Source organism: Phascolarctos cinereus, unplaced genomic scaffold (genome assembly GCF_003287225.1).
Source record: "Phascolarctos cinereus isolate Bilbo 61053 unplaced genomic scaffold, phaCin_HiC Scaffold_9;HRSCAF=440, whole genome shotgun sequence".
Classification (NCBI taxonomy): Eukaryota; Metazoa; Chordata; class Mammalia; order Diprotodontia; family Phascolarctidae; genus Phascolarctos; species Phascolarctos cinereus.
This window is the reverse complement of record NW_027556402.1, coordinates 230,736,857-230,758,377: the sequence shown is the minus strand read 5'-3', so window position 1 is coordinate 230,758,377 and position 21,521 is coordinate 230,736,857. Positions and strand designations below refer to the sequence as shown.

Below are 21,521 nucleotides of genomic sequence, written 5' to 3'. Positions count from 1 at the left end.
CAAAATTACAAAGAATAAGGACAGCACCAAGGTGATATGAGAAGAGATCTCCCTCCACTCCTTTGCAGAAGTGGGAGGTCCACGCGTGTGGAACACTGTATATATTTTCCTCTTTTGTTTTTTTTGAAATGTATTGATCAGTTCGGCTGATTAGGTTCCCCTCCTCCTTTTTTTTTCATAAAAAAATTATTGTTATAGGGTTCTCTGGAAGGAGGAAAGGGAAAGGTATAGGGGAAAAGTTATATTATATTTTTAAAAAAAAAAGCCAGACCAAAAATTGTTTTAAGCCCTCCAAATCACTAGTGAGAGGAATACACATTAAAACAACTCTAAAGTTCCACCTCACATCCATCACATTTGCTAGATGACAAAAAATAAAAAGGAAAAGGAAAATTAATAGAAGGTATGTGCGATAACAGACACAGTAACATACTCTAGGTAGAACCATGAACTGGTCCAAAAGTTCTGGAAAAATAATTTGAAACTATACCCCCAAAAGTCACTACTAACTAATCATACCCAGGCTAGGCCATTACTAAGAGATGGGGAAGGGGGGAGACCCATTCATATAAAAACATCTATAGCATCATTTTGTTTCAGCAGAAAACTGGAAACAAAGGACTACCCATCAAGTAGACAATAACTGAACAAATTATAGTACATAAATGGAACATCCTTGTGCCAAAGAAACATATGTATAAAATGATCCAAGAGACGGATTCAGAGAAACCTCAGAAGATTTCTATAAATTGATAGAAGTTGTGAAATCAGCAGAACTAGAACTATTTACATGTTGGGTTTTTTGGGTTTTTTGTGGGGTTTTTTTGCTTTTTGGTGAGGCAATTGGGGTTAAGTGACTTGCCCAGGGTCACACAGCTAGTGTCAAGTGTCTGAGGTCACATCCGAACTCAGGTCCTCCTGACTCCAAGTCTGGAGCTCTATGCACTGCGCCACCTAGCTGCCCTTAGAACAATTTATATGACAACACTATAAAGGAAAAACACAACTATGATCAATACAAGAATAACCATGACTCCAAAAGAGAGATGAGTCATACTTCTCACCTCTTGAGAAGTAAAATGATGAACTACAAATGTACAATGAGACATACATTACAGACAGAGCTAATCTACAGATTTTCTTGTTTGACTATACTCGTTACAAGGGAGGACGTTATGAGGAAAACAGAAGGTAGTGAAAGTGATACCAAAAAAAAAAAAGGCAAAGAGTTTCATTAAAACATTTTTTAAAAAAAGAAAGCAAAAAAAAAGATACAATCAGGGCAGTTTTAGAACAACCATTTTAATCTACTGGGTTGATTTTTTTTAAAACTTGTACATGATAGAAATTTGTGGTTTCATACACAATCCCTTTTCTCTTCTTTGAACATGGATACATTTTGATTTCTGTTAAGTTAATAAAAAAGAATTTTCAAAAAATATATAAAAAATAAATCCCCTAAATTATTTTTTTTAAGTTCAAATTTTCTTTCTTCTTTTTTTGAGAGTAAAATCAACTATTTCCTGAACTTCTTCTTTAACCAGGTACAAACTGAGAGACTATAAAACTAAACCAACTTATGACTCACCCATTCCTTTTTTGTATTTATCAGGTTGCCACCCACTTAATTCCCAACTTGTTACTAACCAAAGAAGTTACAAGGTAACAAGATCTTCAGCAGCATAAGATGTGTCTCTAATGAAAACATAGCCAGCGTCTCTAAAACCATAAATTTTATTAAAGCTTACAACCATATATACATTTCCCTATAAAATGCTCAGAACTAAGCCATAACATAGTTATACCTATTCACAATATTTCAATACTCTCACACTGCAATTACATACTTTCTGTAAACTGGCATGTATGGTAAAGAATGAAAAAGTGTACAAGAAAAACTAAACCACACAAACTCTGAGAATCCAGGTGGCTTTTAACAGCCTCATTCCCAAATGTAAATAAATGTAAAGGAAATAAACCTTCCAAATCTAAAAGCTGCACAATATTTACATGGATTTGGGTAGATTAAAAGGAACTCTATAAATATTTATGATTTTATTTTTGGTAACATTTTTGTTTTTAAGAAAATCAAATCCATTCAAATTTTAGGGCTTATGAATACCTATTACTATAGCTATCTTTTCTTCCTATTACTACCCAGGATTTAATTTTCAATAAATGCACATTTCATAGTATGTTTTCAATTTTTTTTAAGGAACAGATTATTTTAAGGGCTTATCAAGTATCTTTTTTAATGAAAAATTAATTCAAGAGGACTTGGCCTAGACATGCTGAGAAATCACTTAAAGGCTATTTGTAGCCTATTAAAACTAGAAAATAAAATTAAATGCCTCAAAAATGTTCAGATTCCTCCTCCCCCCCCAAAAAAAACATGATTTCTCATCTTGCCCTAATATTGCCCATTTCCTCTATTTTTAAAATACAAAATAAGAAAAAGACAAATGGTGAAGCTTGGGGATAAGAAGTAAGGTATAAAAGATCTGAACATTTTTTAGTACATAAACCATAACATATCCGGAAGATTCATAAATTGAACTTGCAAATGTGCATGCTGAAACATGTAACTGAAAATATGCTCAGGTCTTGGGCATTTTCCAGTGGTATTGTGACCAAAGCATCCAGAGAATGTGTTGACTATAACACAATCAGCACATTAAATAACAAGCTTCATCTGACTTTGCAAAACCCTCCAACTTTTAGAACAAAAAAATGACATGTTGGACATTTCCAAGTTGCTGGAAAACACATTGTCACACAACTAGCAAGGATGTGTTATTGTCTTATCTACTCCACTAAAACTCTACTCACCAAAATAACACTTGGCTGACACTCCCTTAAATGTATAATCACTCCCATTCATAAATGTAAGCTCCTTGAGGACAGGAACTGTCTTCTCTTTTGCACAGCTAGATCATGATTGAGATAAGTGCTAACAATGCAAAGTTTAATTTAATACCAATTGTAAAATGATATCAAGTCACATTTCGGGTGAGGAAGTCAAGGGGTTTTAACACTGCTCCATTGTCAAACTGCATTTTCCTATTCTGGAGTATGGATGTGATGTGCTGCTCCATATGATGCTACCAAGAGTTGTGTTAACGACTGCATGACATAATGCCAAAAGTTGTGGGGGGTTTTATAAGCCCTTAACAAAATGGACAAAAGAAAGAACACTTAAGAGGGATACACTGCCAATGCAAAAAAAAAAGGCTTATTATACTAGAACAAAAATTTGATATAATTGAATGGCATGAATGTGATAAGACTAAACTAGGATGAAATGTTGGAATGCCTGACTCCATAGTATAGAAAATTATAAAGCACACAGGTAGAATAAAAGAAAAAGTCATATAAACTGAAGATCACAGTTTTTTTTTAGCAGAGCAGTCATTCAGTTTATTTATGCTTCAAATTTATTAAAGGCAAGAGAAGAAAATGGAAATGAAGTAGGTAACAAAGAAATTTTTACTATGAAAGTTAGTTGGTTGGATCACTTTAAAAATCGACTTCAATTACAAAATGTTAAAATTAACCAAAGAGGCAGCCAGTGCACATGAGGAAAAGCAGGTAAATACTCAGATATTTTGAAGAAAATAATTAAAGGAAGCAGATATACACAGAACACATTTTTAATGTGGATGAAATAGGCTTATTCTGGAAAAAAAAAACCTTCAAAAATCTACCTGGACTTAAAGAATCTAACCATAACCTAGCCCTTCTATTAGAAGGTAATGAGGGGGGTTTTAAATTAATAGCAATGCTTGTTTGTCAGTCTCAAAATTCTACCACTCTGAGAAGTTACAACCATCTATCACTTCCAGATCTTTGGTGGTCAAATAAAAAGGAATGGGTGATTAAAGCTGCTTTTGAAAACGTTTTTCAAGTTATCTAGCCCAGCTGTGGAAAAATTTGCAAGGACAACAATATCACATTTAAAGCATTACTAATTTTAGATAACTATAACTATTTTGTAATAAACTTTAATCAGAAATGCATTTTTATCCTTTGCTATTATATTGATAAACAGATACAAACTTCAAATTTAAAAATTTTTTATTAATTTATTTCCATTGGGCTAGAATCAATTACCATATTTTACATATAATTATAATTTCAAACAGTGAGAATCTGAATAATGCAATTATTCACACTAATTAAGACCTAGCTGTATTTGTATCCCTAAACTTCAGCACAGTGCTGGCACATAATAAACATTTAATAAATGTCTTTTTTACTCAATTAATTTATTTTCAAAATTCCCTATAACTAAACTCCAGTTGACCTAAGAATGTTTGAAAAATGAGGACAAATACAAATTATCTGTATCTGCACCCCAATCTACATCTGAAGTCACTAGAATTACAAATATTGAGTAACTCATTAAAACCAGATCAAATATCTAATGTGGGGAGGGAGAAAGAGGGAAGGGATAGGGGGGGAAAAGGTAAAAATATGCTAACTCTGTTAAACACATTCTCACAGTGGTAATAAAGAGGCAAGAACTCTAATGAAGAAAGTCTCTAAATTCCATGAAGAGTCTCCAAATTCCATAAAACGAGTCTATCTAGAAATCAATTTTATATAATTACCTAATTTTTTATTTATTCAATACTGTATTTCTAACAAAACATTTTAGTGGACTGCCCTAAGTTAAAACATTCTTTAAAAGCACTTAAGTTTGAGAACAAAGGCAAGATGGCAGAGGCAGAAACCCAGCTAAACTTTCCCAACATTCTCCTCCAAACAACTTTAAAATAACATCTCAAATTGAATTTTTCAGGGGCAGAGTCAAGAAAAAGTCGGAGTGAAATTTTTTCCAGTCTAAGACAATTTAGAAGGTCAGCAGGAGAGGTCTGTGACACTGAGTGGAGGCCAATTCAGAGCACTTGCAGGGGCAACACCAGTGGTGGGCCTTGGAGGCAGCTGTGACCTGCAGCAGCTCTGGGAACTCTGCTCCCAAGAAAGATAAGGAAGGGGGCTGGGGGAGGGGGTACTGGATAGAGCTCCAGCCTTGGAGACAGGAAGACCAGAGTTCAAATCTGGCCTCAGACACTTGACACTTACTAGCTGTGTGACCCTGGGCAAGTCACTTAACCCCACTGCCCAATAAAAATAAAATAAAATAAAAATAAGAGATTATAGAAGACCCTTTGTGGGCACTGGGTACAGGACCTGGTGCTGTTTGGTAACTCTATTGTCCATACACACTTCAAGGTCACAGTTCCAGGGTGAAGGGTGTTTGTGGTTGGTCAAAAGGGAGCAGGGGCCCTGGACACAGTTCCAGGGCAGAAAGGAGCACTAGCGCTTGCAGCTACAGGACAGCAAGAGACCTGATCACAGTTCTAGGCCAGAGAGGAGCACTAGTGATCTGTCACAAGGGACCAGGGAACCTGGTCACAGTTCCAGGATCAACAGGAATATGCAGCTACAGGAGAGCAGGGGCCATTATTGGGTAAAGACTATAGAGCACAGACCCGGAGAGCAATGATCACACCTCTCTCTGGATCACACCACCTTGGAAGCATCAAAAGCTTACAGGTTCCCAGAACTAACTCTGAAAACAGCAGCAAAAAAACCCCTGAAGCTTGGGGTAATTCCTTCCCACCCCTGATTGAGCAGCACCTAACTTTTAACCAAGTGCAAAGTCAAGGAATAGGCTGGAAAAATGAGCTAACAACAAAAAAGAACTTAATCATAAAAAGGCTACTACAGTGGCAGGGAAGACCAAAACACAAAACTCAAAAGACAACAATGACATGAAAATAGCTACAAGCAAAGCCTCAAAGAAAAAAACCTGCTAACTGGACACAAGCACAACAAGAATTCCCGAAAGAGTTAAAGAAAGAGATAAATGGTAGAGGAAAAATTGGGAAAAGAAATGAGAGTGATGTGAGAAAATTATGAAAAGAGAATTAACTACTTGGTAAAAGAGACACACACAAAAAAATTCTGAATTAAATATCTTAAAAAACAAAACTGGCCTATGGTAAAAGAGGTACAAAAGCTCACTGAAGAAAATAATTCCTTAAGAATTAGGCAAGTGGAAGTTAATGACTCCATGTGACATCAAAAAACAATAAAATAAAGTCAAAAGAATGAAAAAAAATTGAAGAAAATGTGAAATATCGCAATGGAAAAACAAATGACCTGGAAAATAGATCCAAGAGAGATAATTTAAGAATTATTGGACTACCTGAAAGACATGATCAAAGAAAGAGCCTAGGCATCATATTTCAGGAAATTATCAAAGAAAACTGCCCTATCTTAGATTCAGAGGGTGATAAAAGAAATTGAAAGAGTCCACCAATCACCTCCTAAAAAAGATCCAAAAATGAAAACTCCCAGAAATATTATAGCCAAATTCTGGAGCTCCCAGGCCAAAGAGAAAATACTATAGTAGCCAGAAAGAAACAATTCAAATATCATGGGACCACAGTCAGGATCACACAAGATTTAGCTGACTCCATGTTAAAAGGAGTGGAGGATATCGAATAAGATATTCCAAAAGATTACAAACAAAAATCACCTGCCCCACAAAACCGAGTATAATCTTTCAGTAGAAAAATTGAAATTTAATGAAATAGAAGACTTTCAAGCATTCCTAATGAAAAGACTACAGCTGAACAGAAACTCGGACATCCGAATACAAGACTGAAGAGAAGCACAGAAAGGTAAATATGAAGGAGAAATCATAAGAGATTCAATAAGATTAACTGTTTACATTCCTATTTAAGAGAAAGATACATGTAATGCCCAAGAACTTTATCATTATTAGGGCAGTTAGAAGACATCTACACAGAGGGCACAGGTCAATTATGTTGGGATGATCTCAAAAAAAAATGAAGATGTGAGAAAGATGGATATAATGTGAGAAGGGGAAAGGAAGAATAGGGGAAATTATCTCACATAAAAGAGGTCTGCAAGGAAGAGCTTTGACAGTGGAGGGGACAATGGGCAGGGGTTGGAGAAACAATGCTTGAACCTCACTCTCTCTCTCAATAGAATGGGTTCAAAGAGGGAAAAATATGTGTATATGTACATGGGTGTGTTACACATACATACATACATACATAAGACACAAAGATACTCAACTGAGTATAGAAATCTATCTTACTCAATAGGGAGGTAGGAGGGGAAGGAGATGAGAGAAAGGGGGAGCAGTGGTAAAAAAGAAGGAGGATAAGGAAGACAGTGATTAGAAGAAAAACAGACTTTTGAAGAGGGACAGGATAAAGAGAGAGAAAAGGATAAACAGAAGAAAACAGGATAGAGGAAAATACACAGTAATCATAACTGTAAATGTAAATGGCATGAATTCACCCATAAAAGAGAAGTGGATAGCAAAACAGATTTGAAACTAGAATTCAATATATCATTTATAAGAAACACACTTACTTGAAACAGAAAGACACATCAAATTTATAAAAATAAGAGCCCTTCCAGGGGAAACTAGGTGGCACAGTGGATAGAGCACCAGCCCTGTATTCAGGAGGACCTGAGTTCAAATCCAGCCTCAGACATATATAACACTTACTAGCTGTGTGACCCTGGGCATGTCATTTAACCCCACTGCCTAGCCAAAAAATAAAATAAAATAAAATAAAATAAAATAAATAAAATAAAATAAGAGCCCTTCCCAAATTGGTAAATGATCAAAGGAAATGAACAGGAAGTTTTTGGACGAAGACATCAAAGCTATCTATAGTCATGTGAAAAAACGCTCCAAATCACTGCTGATTAGAGAAATGTAAATTAAAACAACTCTGAGGTACCACTTCACACCTATCAGAAATGATAATTGTTGGAGGATATATGGGAAATAGGCACATTAATGAATTGCTGGTGGAACTATGAAGTGGTCAACCATTCTAGAGAATAATTGGAACTGTGGACAAAGAGCCATAAAACTCTGCATATCCTTTGACCCAGCTATACCACTACAAGGTTTGTATCCCAAAGAGATCAAAGAAAAATACAAAATATTCATTGTCATTCAGTCATTTTTCAGTCATGTCAAACTCTTTGTGACCCCATGTGGGATTTTCTTGGCAAAGATACTGGAATGGTTTGCCAAGTCCTTCTCCAACTCATTTTACAGATGAGGAAACTGAAGCAAACGGTTAAGTGACTTGGCAAGGGTCACGTATTAGTGTTTGAGGCCAGATCTGAAATCAGAAAGATGAGTCTTCCTAACTCTAGGCACAGCACTCCACCCACTGGCCATCTACCTATCCTAACAAAATATTTACAGCAACTCTTTTTGTGGTGGCAAAGAATTGGAAACTGTGGGAAGGCTCACCAATTTGGTAATGGCTCAACAAGGTGTGTTATACAATTGTGATAGAATACTATTAGGCTAAGAAATCATAAAGGAAATGGTCTCAGAAAAACCTGGGCAGACCTATATGAATTGATGCAAAGTGAAGTCAGCAGAACCTGGAGATCATTGTATACAGTAACAAGAATATTATAATGATGATCAATGGTAAAAGACTTAGCTCCTCTGATGAATACAATGATCCAAGATAATTCTAAAGGACTCATGAATAAAATGCTATCTAGCACAAGAGAATTTATGAACTCTGAATACAAAATGAAGTTATATAACTTTTTTCACTTCACTTTTCTTGCTTTTTTTGTGACATGGCTAATATGAAAATGTTTTGCATGATTTCACATGTATAACTGATATGATATAAAGTGATATTTCACATGTATATTGCTATTGCCTTCTCAATGGGTGAAAGAGTGGCTGAATGGACAGAGATAATTTGGAACTCAAAAAATGTTTTTAATATTTAAAATAAATAAGGTTTTTTAAAAAAAAGAACAGATTTTAAAATTAAGTTCCTCCAGTCAAAAGCATTTAAAGAACTATAAAGTGAGTATATTTGTATATATCTCAATTCTTATTTAGAAAAAAGTATCAGAGAGACTAAAGGGCAAGGGGTAGAAAATTACAATAATCATCTTTTCAACTGCATATATTTGGAAAAGGCACCTGATATTTAGAAAACATCAGTTCCTAGGAAGATCTTGAAGCCTGGAAAAATAAATTCTCAAAACATGGTTAAATACATTCTATGTCTTGCAGAGAATATTTGAGTCTCATATGTAGCCTACACTATTATGTTTCTATAATTACATTTTACGCAACTTATTCCAGATGTGGGGTAACTATCCCATTTATATGTTATTTTTTAAAAGCAAGAAGTCTTTATAAACCTTCCATGATATAACCTTTCTAAAAGGATTGACCACACATGATCACTTCATGAGACAATGGCTAAATACAAATAAGAAGAATATAAAGGCATTTAAAAATACAGATTTACAGGAAGTTAGAGGAGAGGTAGTTAGTCTAACCCCTTCATTTCATAGATGAGGAAACCTAAGACAATAAGTTCAATGAATTAATCACCCAACATAGTAAAGACAGCAAATAATAGAACCAAGATCTAAATCCAAGTCCTCTGATGTCAAATCTTGTACTCTTTCCACTATTTCAAAATTGTGCTCCTTTCTCTTGTCCTTCCTCACCACAGATTTGAAAGAAGGGGCAAGTATGAGAAGTCCAAAGAGAGCCAAATGAAGCTCAAGAAAAATTTCAGTGATCATTTAAGGAATCTTAGGTGATTTTAATATATTTTAAATAGTATAGTATTAGAAGTCTCATAAAATTCATTAAATTTAGGCAATCATTTATCATGGTCCATAAGTTTCACCAGGCTTGCCAAAGGAGTGCATGTCACAAAAAAAGGTTAAGATTCCTTGCTCTAGATTTATGACCTAAAATCTTACATCAAACCTCTCCAAGAAACCTGAATGTACTGTGTCTCTCCTTCTCCTACCTTATCCAGTTACCGGGACCTATCAATAGAAATGCAAGGTGTCACACTTTGTCCTCCAACCAAACTGTCTAGCTCTGACTCCTGAACACACAACTCTGTCCTCTTACCTCCATGACTTTTCTCACACTGCTCCCTCCCTATGCCTGAAAGTCTGTACTCCTCTTTTCCTCCTGCTCATCCTCACATCCTGCTCAGCTCACATCTGAAGTTCTCCGTGAAGTCTTTCCACATTCTCCTTCCCCCACATCCATAACAACTCCCCCTTTTCCCTTTTGATCTTACATTGCACTGTTTTGAAGCTCTCCAATACACTTATTTAATATTGTGCATACCTGTAGTAAACTGTAAAACTAAAGATGTGCCACATCTTCATTAAATTTTTTGCATATGTCCCGGTACCACAATGTTCAGCAGAGCAGGTACTTAATAAATTATTTTATTTTCATTCTTTAAAACCACTAACAATTCAATAGCAAGTGCTATTAAAGCACTGAATCAAAAATAAAAGTGGATAAGGCACTGAACCAATTAACAAGCATATAAGCTACAGGTCATGTGCTTAGCACTGAAACACAAATGGCCCCTGCCTTCAAAGTACTTACATTACAATGATACTGTGGCAAGTATGTAAACAATGTCAGAAATTGTTTCTGTGACCCAAAATCTTCTCCAGGTTTTTCCAAATTTAGTGCACAATAATAGCTGACAAATTGAGAGCATCATGCAACAGTTAAAGCTAAAGAAGTTTTCATTTATACTAAAAAAAAAAAACACAAAAACCTTGAAGAACAGGAAATAAAAGAAACAGACAAGTATGCGAAGGCTGGTTTATGTGCAGAAGATCAGTGCCATACAAAAGTTTTTTTAAAATAAACTATTTTCTTATAGTCAAGTTGCAAACTTCAAATTTTTCAGGAAACTCTGTTGGATTTTAAATTATTTCTCTGGCTTTATACACTCACAAACTGACTAAATCAAAAAGAGCCACAAACTCTATGAAATGACAAGCAGGGTGATTTCAGAAAAACCTGGAAAGACTTACATGAACTGATTCATAAGGAAGTGAACAGAACCAGGAGAACACTGTACATAGTAACAGCAATATTGTTTGATGAAGAATTGTAAGTGACTTAGCTATTCTCAGCAATTCAATGATCCAAGACAATCCCAAAGGACTAATGATGAAGCATACTACCCAAAGAACTGATATTGTGTGAACAGTAAGCATGCTATTTTTCACTTTCTTTCATTCAAGTCTTCTCATACAAAATTACTAATATGGAAATGTTTTATATAATTGCACATGTATAACCTATACCTGATTGCTTACTGTCTCAGACAGAGGGAGGGGAGGGCGAGAAGGAAGGACAGAACTTGGAACTCAAAATTTTAAATGAAAATGTTAAAAAATAGGGGAAAAAAGAGCCCCAAACATCTTAACTGTGAAATGTAACAAGAAATCTTAAAGCTTTTGAACTTTCCAATCTAATTAACAAGGACTAGATCCCCATTTCATTTAAGCACCTACTGTATACAAAGCACAGTTCTAGCATTGGCAATATAAACACCAAACAAAAAACAGTCCCTGCCCTAGAAGAGCAGACATTATAATGAACACATAGTTGGACATATATAGAATAATTTGAGAAAGCAAAAAGCACAAATAACTAAAGAAATAAAGAAAGGCTTCACAAAGAAGGTAACACATAAATTAATAAACCTGGAAGAAATCTGGAGAGATAAGCCATTTAAATGCGTAAAGGTAGAAGATGAACTGCCAAGTATAGGAAGCATTGATTAAGCCAATTTGGCTAGACTGAAAGGGGAAGGATGTGTAACGAACCAATTAAGATAGGTAAAAAACAGATAGTAAAGGACTTTGAATGGCAAGCTGAAGAGTTTGTATTTTAATCCTAAAGACAATAGGGAGCCACTAAAGGTTCTTGGGCAAGGGGATAAATATAGCAAGCTTTAGGAAGATTGTTTTAGCAGCTATTTTGGAAGATATATGGAACAGGGAGAAAAAGGAAGCCAGGAGATGAATTAGAAGAAATTATTGGAGTCCAGGTGAGAGGGGATGAGGGTTTGAACTAGCTGGTGGCCATATCAACAGAAAGAAAGATAGATAAGAGAGATGTTGAAGAGATAGACTCTGGTTGGCAAATGACTGGACATGGTAAGGAAGAGAAGAGGTGGGGATGACTTCAAGGCATTAACCTGAGGAACACAAGTAGTGTTGCCCTTAACTGAAATAGGGAAGTTTGGAGTAGAGGTGGATTTAGGGAAGATTTCCGAGTTTGAGATGCCTATGGGACTTATAGCCGATGTCCAAAAGGATGAGTCAAGACTACATAGCTCATGGAAGAGTCTAGGACATTATCTTACTGGTACAAAGATAACTGGTACAAAAATACCAAGCAGAGCTGATAATATCACCAAGAAAGTATTAGAGAAAGAAAGGAAGAGGGTCCAGGGCAGAGCTTTGTTGGTCCATCAATAGTTAATGGTTGATGATCCAGCAAAAAAGACTCAGTGCACAATTGCATGAAAAACTAGAGAGTAAAGAGAGAGTACACAAGAGGAGGGGGCAGTCATACTGTCAATGAACCAGAGGATTTTGAGAACTAAGAAAAGTCCATCAGATTTTGCAACTGAAAGATCTGGTAACCTTGGAAAGAATAAGCTCATTGATAAACCTACAAAACTGAAATCAGAAACCAGATGGCAAAGTGTTAAAAAGTGGGAAAACAGGAAAATGGAGGCAATTGAGTGTAGACAGCTTTTTGTAGGTTTGCTATGAAAGACAGGAAATACAGGATAATATCTTGTAGGAATGGCAGGGTCAAGTGAAGTGTTTTTTTAGGCTAAAGAGACCCAGACACGTTTGAAGGAAGAAGGCTGGGAACCAGTAGATAGGAAGAGAATAAGGATCAGAGAAAGAAGTAAAATGATTGAGGCGGTGAGATGGGAGAGGGCAGGATTGAGGGTAGAAACAGAAGGGCTACCCTTGGCAAGGAGTGGGGAATGATGTTGAGGACTTCTGAAGTGTAAAATAAAGGGGAAGTATGACAGATAGCCCCTATTTCCTCAGTAAGTAGGAAGCAAGGTTCTCTATTGAACCTTGGGGAGACTGAAGGGTGGAATGGTGATATAGGAGAATTAAAAAGAAGAAAGGAAGTTTGAGACAGTTACTATGGGGAGCACTACAGAAAGTTTGAGATAGTTACTATGGGGAGTACTACAGAAAGTCAATCAGGAAAGAATAAAAGGATTGCCAAATGCAGCAGTGAAGGCCAAGCTGAGATCAAATAACAGAAATCTGCAGCGTATCCACTCAACATGGTTGTGAGACTTCCTTCAGTTCTCTTCAGCAGCCTATAAGTACGAAAAAAAGATACAGAAAAAAATCCCAGGATTGGGATACAGCAAGGCATAAGTGGGGTCAGGACAAGGAGGCCAAGGATTTTGGAAGAAACAGTAAATTAAACTGGTTAACTATAGGGTCCAGATTGGGAAAGAAAGTGAGGCCTGAGTAGTGAAGGATGGAATGACAGGAAGTTGTGGTAAAATGAAGAACAGGTTTAGAAGGGGTGAAAAATGGGGAGAAATGGATGGAAGGAGAGCTGAAAAGTTTAGGAGTAGAGGGCTTCAAGTATTAAATGAAAAATGTACTGTCTTACAGAGAATTAACAAAAATTCCTGATCCCTGACAGCTAATAAAGCTTCAAGATGTCTATCTAAACTTAGGGGGGAGGGGAACCTGTTTAAAATTTTGTGCTATTAAAGTGAAAATAATTTAAAATTAAGATCATCTATGCCACAAGATCAATTTTCAAGTCTAAATACACTTTCCATTGACATACTGCAAGTCACAGTAACTTTGATGATGCAATCAATTACTCTAGCTACAGTTGTAATCACTGTTAAATCTGCAATTTTTACAAATTTGTATGTACACAATTAAATAATTTTGTTGTGGTATAATCATTATACTTCCAAATTATAATTAACTATTATATTCCTATTAACTATAGGAATTTTTTTTAATTTTCACTTTCAAAAAGATGTGGTTCTGTTATTTAACATAAGTTTTCTAGCTATCTATCCACAAGCACCTGAAACTAACAAACACCTCCAGGTATTTTAAGATTATCACAAAGCTTTATACATCTTACAGGCAAAATGCCCAAAATCCTTCCACTAAATTATATCACTAGAAGAAAAGACCTTACTTCATCTCAACAAAAGTTAAGATGCAGATTTAGGGTCATCAGAAACAAAACTTTACATTACACTATACAATGAATAAATTTCTCTAGGACATCCAATTCCATTTTTAGCATGGAAGCTCTACTTGACTTATTGATTTAAAACTGGCAATGTCATACATTTGAAGTCATATAGTTTTCCAAATCTGTAAGATTCTTTTTGTATTATTAAACAGATGACAAACCAGTATGTAGAAACATAAATAAAGGATTGTTTTATAAAGTTCTACAAAGTCCTTGCAGCAAATATTTCAGAGTCCACCATTCTACAAAATTAAGTTTTTTCTGTATTTTATTTCATATGCCCCCAAGAAAAACATTTAAGAGAAAAAAGCAAAATAACTTGGAATTACTGTAATTGTTTTAATCAACTCATTTTTTAAAATTTCTAAAATGGAACTATTTCACAAATCCAAACAGATTTTTTCCTATTATGTTTTAGTTTACAAGTAGATTTCATAGTCTTATCACAGAAACATAAGTTATAAGAAATAATCACAGACACAAAATTTATTTAAAAAACAAAACAAAACTCTTTTTCCATAGTTGTGAAAGTCAAACCGAATTCTGTGATAAAGTTATGCAAAATACAAAGGAATTATATCTGAGTCTTCTCTCTATGCTGATCTCCACCTCACCTCACCCCCACCATCCCAATCTTTGATCCAATGACACTGGCCTCCTAACTGTTCCCTAGAAGAGATACTTTATCACCAGACTCCAAGCATTTTCACTGGCTGTCCTTCATATCTGAAATGTTCTACCATCTCATCTCTGCCTCTGGATTTCCCCTGCTTTCTTCAAGTCCCAGATAAAATCCCACATTCTACACAAAGCCTTTGCCAACTTTTCTTCATTCTAGTGCCTTCCTTCTGTTGATTATTTCCAATTCATCCAATATATCCTGGATATATTCCCAATATATCCAATTTATAATATAGTTTTGTAGATAACTGTTTGCACATATGTAGTAGAGATATATAGATATATAGATATAGTAGATACATATATAGTTTGTAGATAATCGTTTGCATATTGTCTCCCCCATTAAACTGTAAGCTCCTTGAGAGTAGGGACTGTGTATTACCAGAGCTTAGTACAGTGCCAGGCACATAGAAGATGCTTAATAAATATTTATAATTGACACAGCATCTTTGTGTTTCACCAGGATTTGTGCTAAGAAGTCCTTCATGACCTCTTCCCTACAAGAAAGGATACCAAAAGGAGGAGAAAGATCAACATCAGTCTTATTATTCATAAATAAAGTAATTCCTCTTCTTCCTTGTAACCTTTTTTTTTTAATCTCCAGTGACTTAGTAGTCACATTTCTAAGGGTGATACACTCTTTCACCAATTCCACTGATGTCATAGAGGAGAAAAATGCATGGTGGAGTAAACTGCAGTATTTTCCTTTAAATACTATGCGGAAAGTAACCTGACTTCTTAAAATCAAACTTACTAGTAGCAATTTTACCTTAAGGTAAAACAAGTCAAAACAAAAGAGGCAGGCTTAGTAAACCACTTAAATTACTAAAAATTTTCCAAGCGACACACAAAAATAGGAATCAAAGAAAAAAAATCAACTTAAACCAAACAACCTAATTAAAAGATGACTACAATAGCAACAACAGAGTAATGAAGTTCAAAACTTGTCAAATGACAGGTTGTAGACTAGTCCTATGTTTTAATTAAAGCTCCCTGTTTCATGTGTTTAATTAAGCTGCCCTTACCCACAGCATAAAACTTTTAAAAAACTGTACTCAAAATGTCTTATCATTTCTAGATACCACACCTTAAGTAAATCCTTTCCATTCTGAAGAAGTAATCCAAAAAGGGGAGGTGGGGAGAAATGGAAGTAGGGAGGAAGCAGGAGACAGAAAGAAAAGATGGAAGTAGAACCCAAGGAATATAAAACCAGAGACAGAGATGCTAATGCTATTTCAACTAGACTGATCATTTAACAGGTGTCATTAGCCTATTCTTATCCTTCCAGCTACCACAATTGCTCAATGACTTTGTCTTCATAAATAAGTGAACTCTGATCTCCAGAAATTTGAGCTTTTAGGCCAAAACATACTTCTCATTTTTTTTCTCAAATCAACCCAACATCCCTGGTTTCTTTTCAGTATCTTTCACGTATTTATATGTGAAATGACAGTATGTTTCACCCACACAGAAATTGTTTGGAACCAACCAAAAAAATACCATATGTTTAAGAATTTTAAAAATTTGGCCCTTGGTTCACATAAATGAAAACACATTTTATGCCACCAAATAAATGGTTTGGATCCAATTAACAGCACATTTAATAGTCTAACAATTTGGTCCTAACTTGGCTGGAAAAAAAAAAAGCTTTCAGAAATATTGACTTGGCACCAGAAAAATATAACTGTAATTTTTAAAAGTAAATAAAGCTTCTCAATAACCTATAGGGAGGCTTAAAAAAAAATGACACAGCTATGTCCCAATCTCAAATCATACAAATACAAATATCCATGGCAAGCCAGACTTGAAAGCATAAAAATATAATTGGCTCAATCCTCTGCCAGTTAGTAACACCATACAAGCAATATTTTCATAATACGAAATGTTTTGTACTTTAATCATGGCAAAGTACAATGACCAATACTACTACCATGGTTCAATTTCCATGGCACATAGAAACAATTTTAAATAACCGAAGAGAGTAGCCTGACCTGCTAAAAACACAACATCTAATTTTAACTAAAACGTATGCAATATAGTTTTTATCCACCACACAAATGAAACAGTTAAAACTTAAAATAACGAAATTACAAAGCTACAAAAGGTGTGCACTAACAAGTAATTTTTTTCCCAAAAGCACATTTAATTTAAACTAAATCCACCAAAATAAGTGGACTATGTTCTCATATGACATGTATTCTAAGTATTTCCCTTCCTCCCCATATCCTCCACTGATACAAATGTCATCAATCCTCAAAAGTTCAACTCCAAAATTGTATCATCACTCATTTGATATTAACTACTTAAAGTATTACCTAAGAAGTGGTCTTTTTTTTTCCACAGCTGGATCCCAAAGCATAAAGAGCTTTATAGAAGATTCCTACTGACCTAAATTTCTCCGATAAACAAATGGTTGACCATGGTAAAGATCTTAACAGTTTAAGGCAATTCACATTATTTAAAAGGTGAACAGCAATACCATATCATGCTTCTTGAGGATACTGCCTTTAAAAAGAGAGACACAGACGGGCTGCCTCATTCTGGACAAGCTGACGTTCTACTTTGTCTTCAAGAGTGGCTTCCATGTAGAGCATATCACAATGGAGGTCACAAAGGCTTAGAAGGTCCATTTACAAGGTTCATTTCAGAGAAACAGCTTGTACTTTAGTACAGTATCAGTGTGAAAGAAAAAGGCTTTCTAAACTTTAGTAAGGCAAGAAATTAGGAACTTAGGAGAGCTGCAACCCTGGAATTTTACAACATCCTAATTTATTTTGGCAACAGCATCATAATTATGTAATGATAAAAACAAAAGTAACAAATTTAAATATGCTAAGTTACATATTCCTTTGACTGCTAAAGGTTCTGAGATAAATTACGTGATGACATCTTTTCATTTTCTAATCCAAATCTGAAGACTCCTCAAAATGCTACATCTTCACACCTCTGAATCAAATTAGTGAAAATTCTGTCCTAAACACAGATTTGACAAATTGCTAGTGTACAGTAAGACACAGAAGACTAACTTTTCCTATGTCATTAAAAAAAAAGCAAAAATAAAAGTACAGTGTAAAAAAAAATCCTACACTTCATCTTGATTTAAAAGAGACAGAAAAATAGAAAGAGAAAAAATGTTGGGGGAGGTGGGATATTTTATAGGTATGAGATTTATTCATTAGTTAATTTAAGGACTATTAATGAACAGTTGCAGGTTTCTGAAATTGATCGTTTTTTCCCTCCTGCATTCTTCCCCACACCTGTCTAAACCCATATTGTCTTATCACTGAGTGTTCATGCTTCAGATATTTAAAACAAAAACAAACAAATCAGGGCACCAGTGTACTGGTCAACGTTAGCTTGAAAGCTGTTTCCTAAAGCTCCTACAAAAGACTAGTTAAAAACAAGAATCTATGACCATTATATCAACCTATAATTATTTGATTTTGTAGTTTCCCATGAACAGAATCACACAAAAAGCAACATCCTGGAAAGAGTTAAAGCATCTTTCTGAGAATATTAACAAGATTCCCACCTCAAAATTATACATGAATATGAACCTAAAATTCCAGTCCCAGAAGCTAATGACAAGGTTTATTTTACAATCACAATGACTGGTGAAAAAGTTCATATGAAAATAAAATAAGCCTGATTCCCTATATGCTTGCCTGGCATATATGTTTAGTTATCATCTGAGTTTCTGTATGTATTCAAACTATTTAATAAATAAATATGATCATAATCCATTACATTTTGCTCTGTTCTTTACTTTTATGCACCTTATCTAACTCTAATACAATTCTAATTTACTTTCATTCTATTTGGTTGAAAATTATTTAAATGAATTCAATTATTATGCAGTTCTCCTCTGTCCAAACTGCAGTTAACAACATATGTGAGACATTAAGTCTCAAATAGACCAGTTTTAGGTGCTTGGCACACTTTATATCCTGATGCTAATGAACCACCAATTTACCTTTTCATCTCTTCAACATTAAAACAAATTTCAAAAATCAAAAAAGTTCTAAAGTAAAAACTGGAGGATGTAAAAAAAAAACCAGCACTACCGAATCTTATCTTCATCTATAATGTACCACACAGTTCATAAATGTAAAAATAACTTGTTGATTTAATGGTGTCTTGCAACTTTATTTGGTCTTCTTACTTTCAGCACTCAGAAAGAATAATGTATAAGTGGAATTATAATAATTAATTAATGGAATTTTGTTTACCTAAAATACTAAGCATAATACTTGAGCTCAATTATGACCTATCAAGACCTTATCATTGCTCATTGTATAAAATTAGCACTGCAGTTGCAACCATAAGCAGAATCTGGTCTTACTAAGTATATGGTGGATAGTAGAATCCCAAATTCTTAAAAGTCAAATCTCATGAACTAGCATGAAAGTAGGCTCTAAAAAATTATCACAAAAGTAACCATGGAGCATGCTCAAAGTTTTAATCAAACAAGAAACTTGCTTCTTTGGGAAAACTCATCTTTAATATTAAGCAATATGAACTTCAAAAATGGACTCTGAGGGGAAAAAAAAGTTTTCACCTAAGTACTTCCACTTAGGGAAATACTATCAGAAAGAATAGACCTAAAAAAAAAAGTATTTGAGCAGTTCTTTCAAAATTACGATCTGAATATAGAAAAGCCTAGACTAGCCAATATTCAGTTCCCAAAATGCCCCAAGTACAAGAAAACAGAGCTTCCAACAGAACAAAACAGAACAGAACAAGGTCTCTTCATAAGCCTGAAGCAGCTCGTGAACAGAAACATGACAGGTGGAGAGATGCAACTCCTATCAGACCTACCACGACTTCGTGAAAACCCTGGTTCTAGGACTCGGCATGTTATGACTTCACTACCCAGGTCCAAAGGAGTTTAAATGCTGACACCCAAAGTCCTCCCCTCCCCCGCCTTTATAAAGCGCCAATCCTTCCACTCTTCGCGGAGATCCACGTACCATTTTAAGACGTCCGTCTCCCTCGCGACCAGAATAGAGACATATTTTGATACCTTCGCACAAGTTTCTCTCCCCGCCCGCCAGCGAAGCGGCGGCAGGGGAGAAGTTCAGACGACAGCAGCGACAGCAGCAACAGCCGCCGCCGCGCCGCCGCCACGCCTTCCCCGGCTCCGGCAATTGGAAGCCGAGCCGCAGGATCACATTTCTCTTTCAACAACAATCACACACACACACACACACACACACACACACACACACACACACACACACACACACACACACACACACACACACACACACATACACGCGCGCGCACGCACGCATCTCCCCGGGAGTTTGACACACTCCATTCCCAGCGGCTCCTCCGCGCCGCCGCCGGCAGGGGCAGTCGGGGGGCTCCAGCCCCTGACGCTATGGGGAGGGGGGCCTCGGGGAAAGCCGGGTGCGTGGGGGTCTAGGGTAACGACAAGGGGGGGAAGAGCTTTTATGGGGGAGGGTCAAGGGAAACGGCAAAGGGAAGGTGCAGGGGAGCATCACTATATGAGGGGGTCTAGGGCAATGGCAAGGGGGTTACGGGGGTTCTAAGAGAAATGACAAGAGTAGGAAGTACGAGGGAGCGCTTTTACCTAGTGCAATGACAAGGGGAAGGAAGCGGGGGTTTTACTGGGAGCTCTATACCGACAAGGGGGGAAAGATGCACGAAGAGGGTTTTCAGGGGAAGGGGGTCTGGGGTAATGGATGACAAGGGGGATCGAGTTGTCGGGGACTAAACAAAACTTTCCGCGACCGCTAAGGACGGGACGGAAAGGTCCGCGGGGTAGCCCGCCCCGTCCGAGCTCAGATGTCCCCGGGAGCAGCACCCCGCCGCCGGACGGGGGCCCGTGGAAGTCCCCTCCGGCAGCTCCGGACCTGGGCGCGCTGGGATGAGGCCGGCCCGGCCTGGCCCCGCCGGAGGGGACGCTCTGGGAGGGTCGGGGAGCCGAGGGGGGCGGGGGAGGGGAAGGTCAAGTCCTGCCCCGGGGTCCGCCACTGCCCGGAAGCGCGAGCACGGGGGTGGGGGGGTCCTTACCTTCCTAGAGGCCGGCGCGCTCCCCTCGGCTGACGGCCGCAGAGGCGGCCCGGGGCATGTCCGTCGCGCGGCCGACCACGGAGCCAGGAGCCAGGCGTTTCAGCAGGCGGCACCACCCAGACCGGGCTCAGCCCCTCTTGGCGGCCGCTGCCATCTTGGGCCGGCAGCTGAGACCAAACGGCGGAACGACGACGCCCCGCTCCCGCACCCACTCCCGCTGCTGCTGCTGCTGCTGCTGCTGCTGCTGCCGTGGCGGAGCCCCGTGGCCGCCCGCCTCATCTTCCTACCCGCGGGGGCGCGGCGGGGCGCGGGCTCGCGGGGCCTACAGGCGGCGCGGGCTCCCGCGGCCACGGCGGTTGCGGCCCATGCGCGGCGCCCGGGCGCGCGCGAGAACGAGAACGAGGCGGAGGCGGCTGCAGCGGGAGGCGAGCGCGGCCCGGCCCTTCGGCTCCCTGCGCAGCTGGCTGCTGCTGCCGTCCAGCCCGCCGCTCTTCCAACTGCCGCCGCCGTCCGCAGCGCGGGGACCCGTCCCTCAGCCTGCGCCTCCTCTTCCGCCCGGCCCGGCCCGACGGCCTTCGCCCCCTCCTCCCGCCGCCGCCTCAGCAGCGCCGCCGCGCGCTGGAACCGAGGGCTGCCC

General features: G+C 37.7%; 1 protein-coding gene across 10 annotated transcripts in view; it reads right to left on the bottom strand.

Moving 5' to 3' along the window:
- The window catches only part of HIPK3 (homeodomain interacting protein kinase 3), a 92,809-nt gene extending 71,654 nt beyond the window's left edge, over positions 1-21,155 (bottom strand). For 7 of the 10 annotated variants that reach the window (XM_020963869.2, XM_020963875.2, XM_020963873.2 and 4 more), the window contains exon 1: positions 20,885-21,155. The gene's annotated coding sequence lies outside the window, so the exon portion shown is untranslated. Of the gene's footprint in view, positions 1-17,160; positions 17,252-17,324; positions 17,375-19,815; positions 19,897-20,884 lie in introns of those variants that run through there. The other 3 variants (XM_020963872.2, XM_020963871.2, XM_020963870.2) reach the window with 3 other exon arrangements.
- Positions 21,156-21,521: the final 366 nt, after the last annotated feature.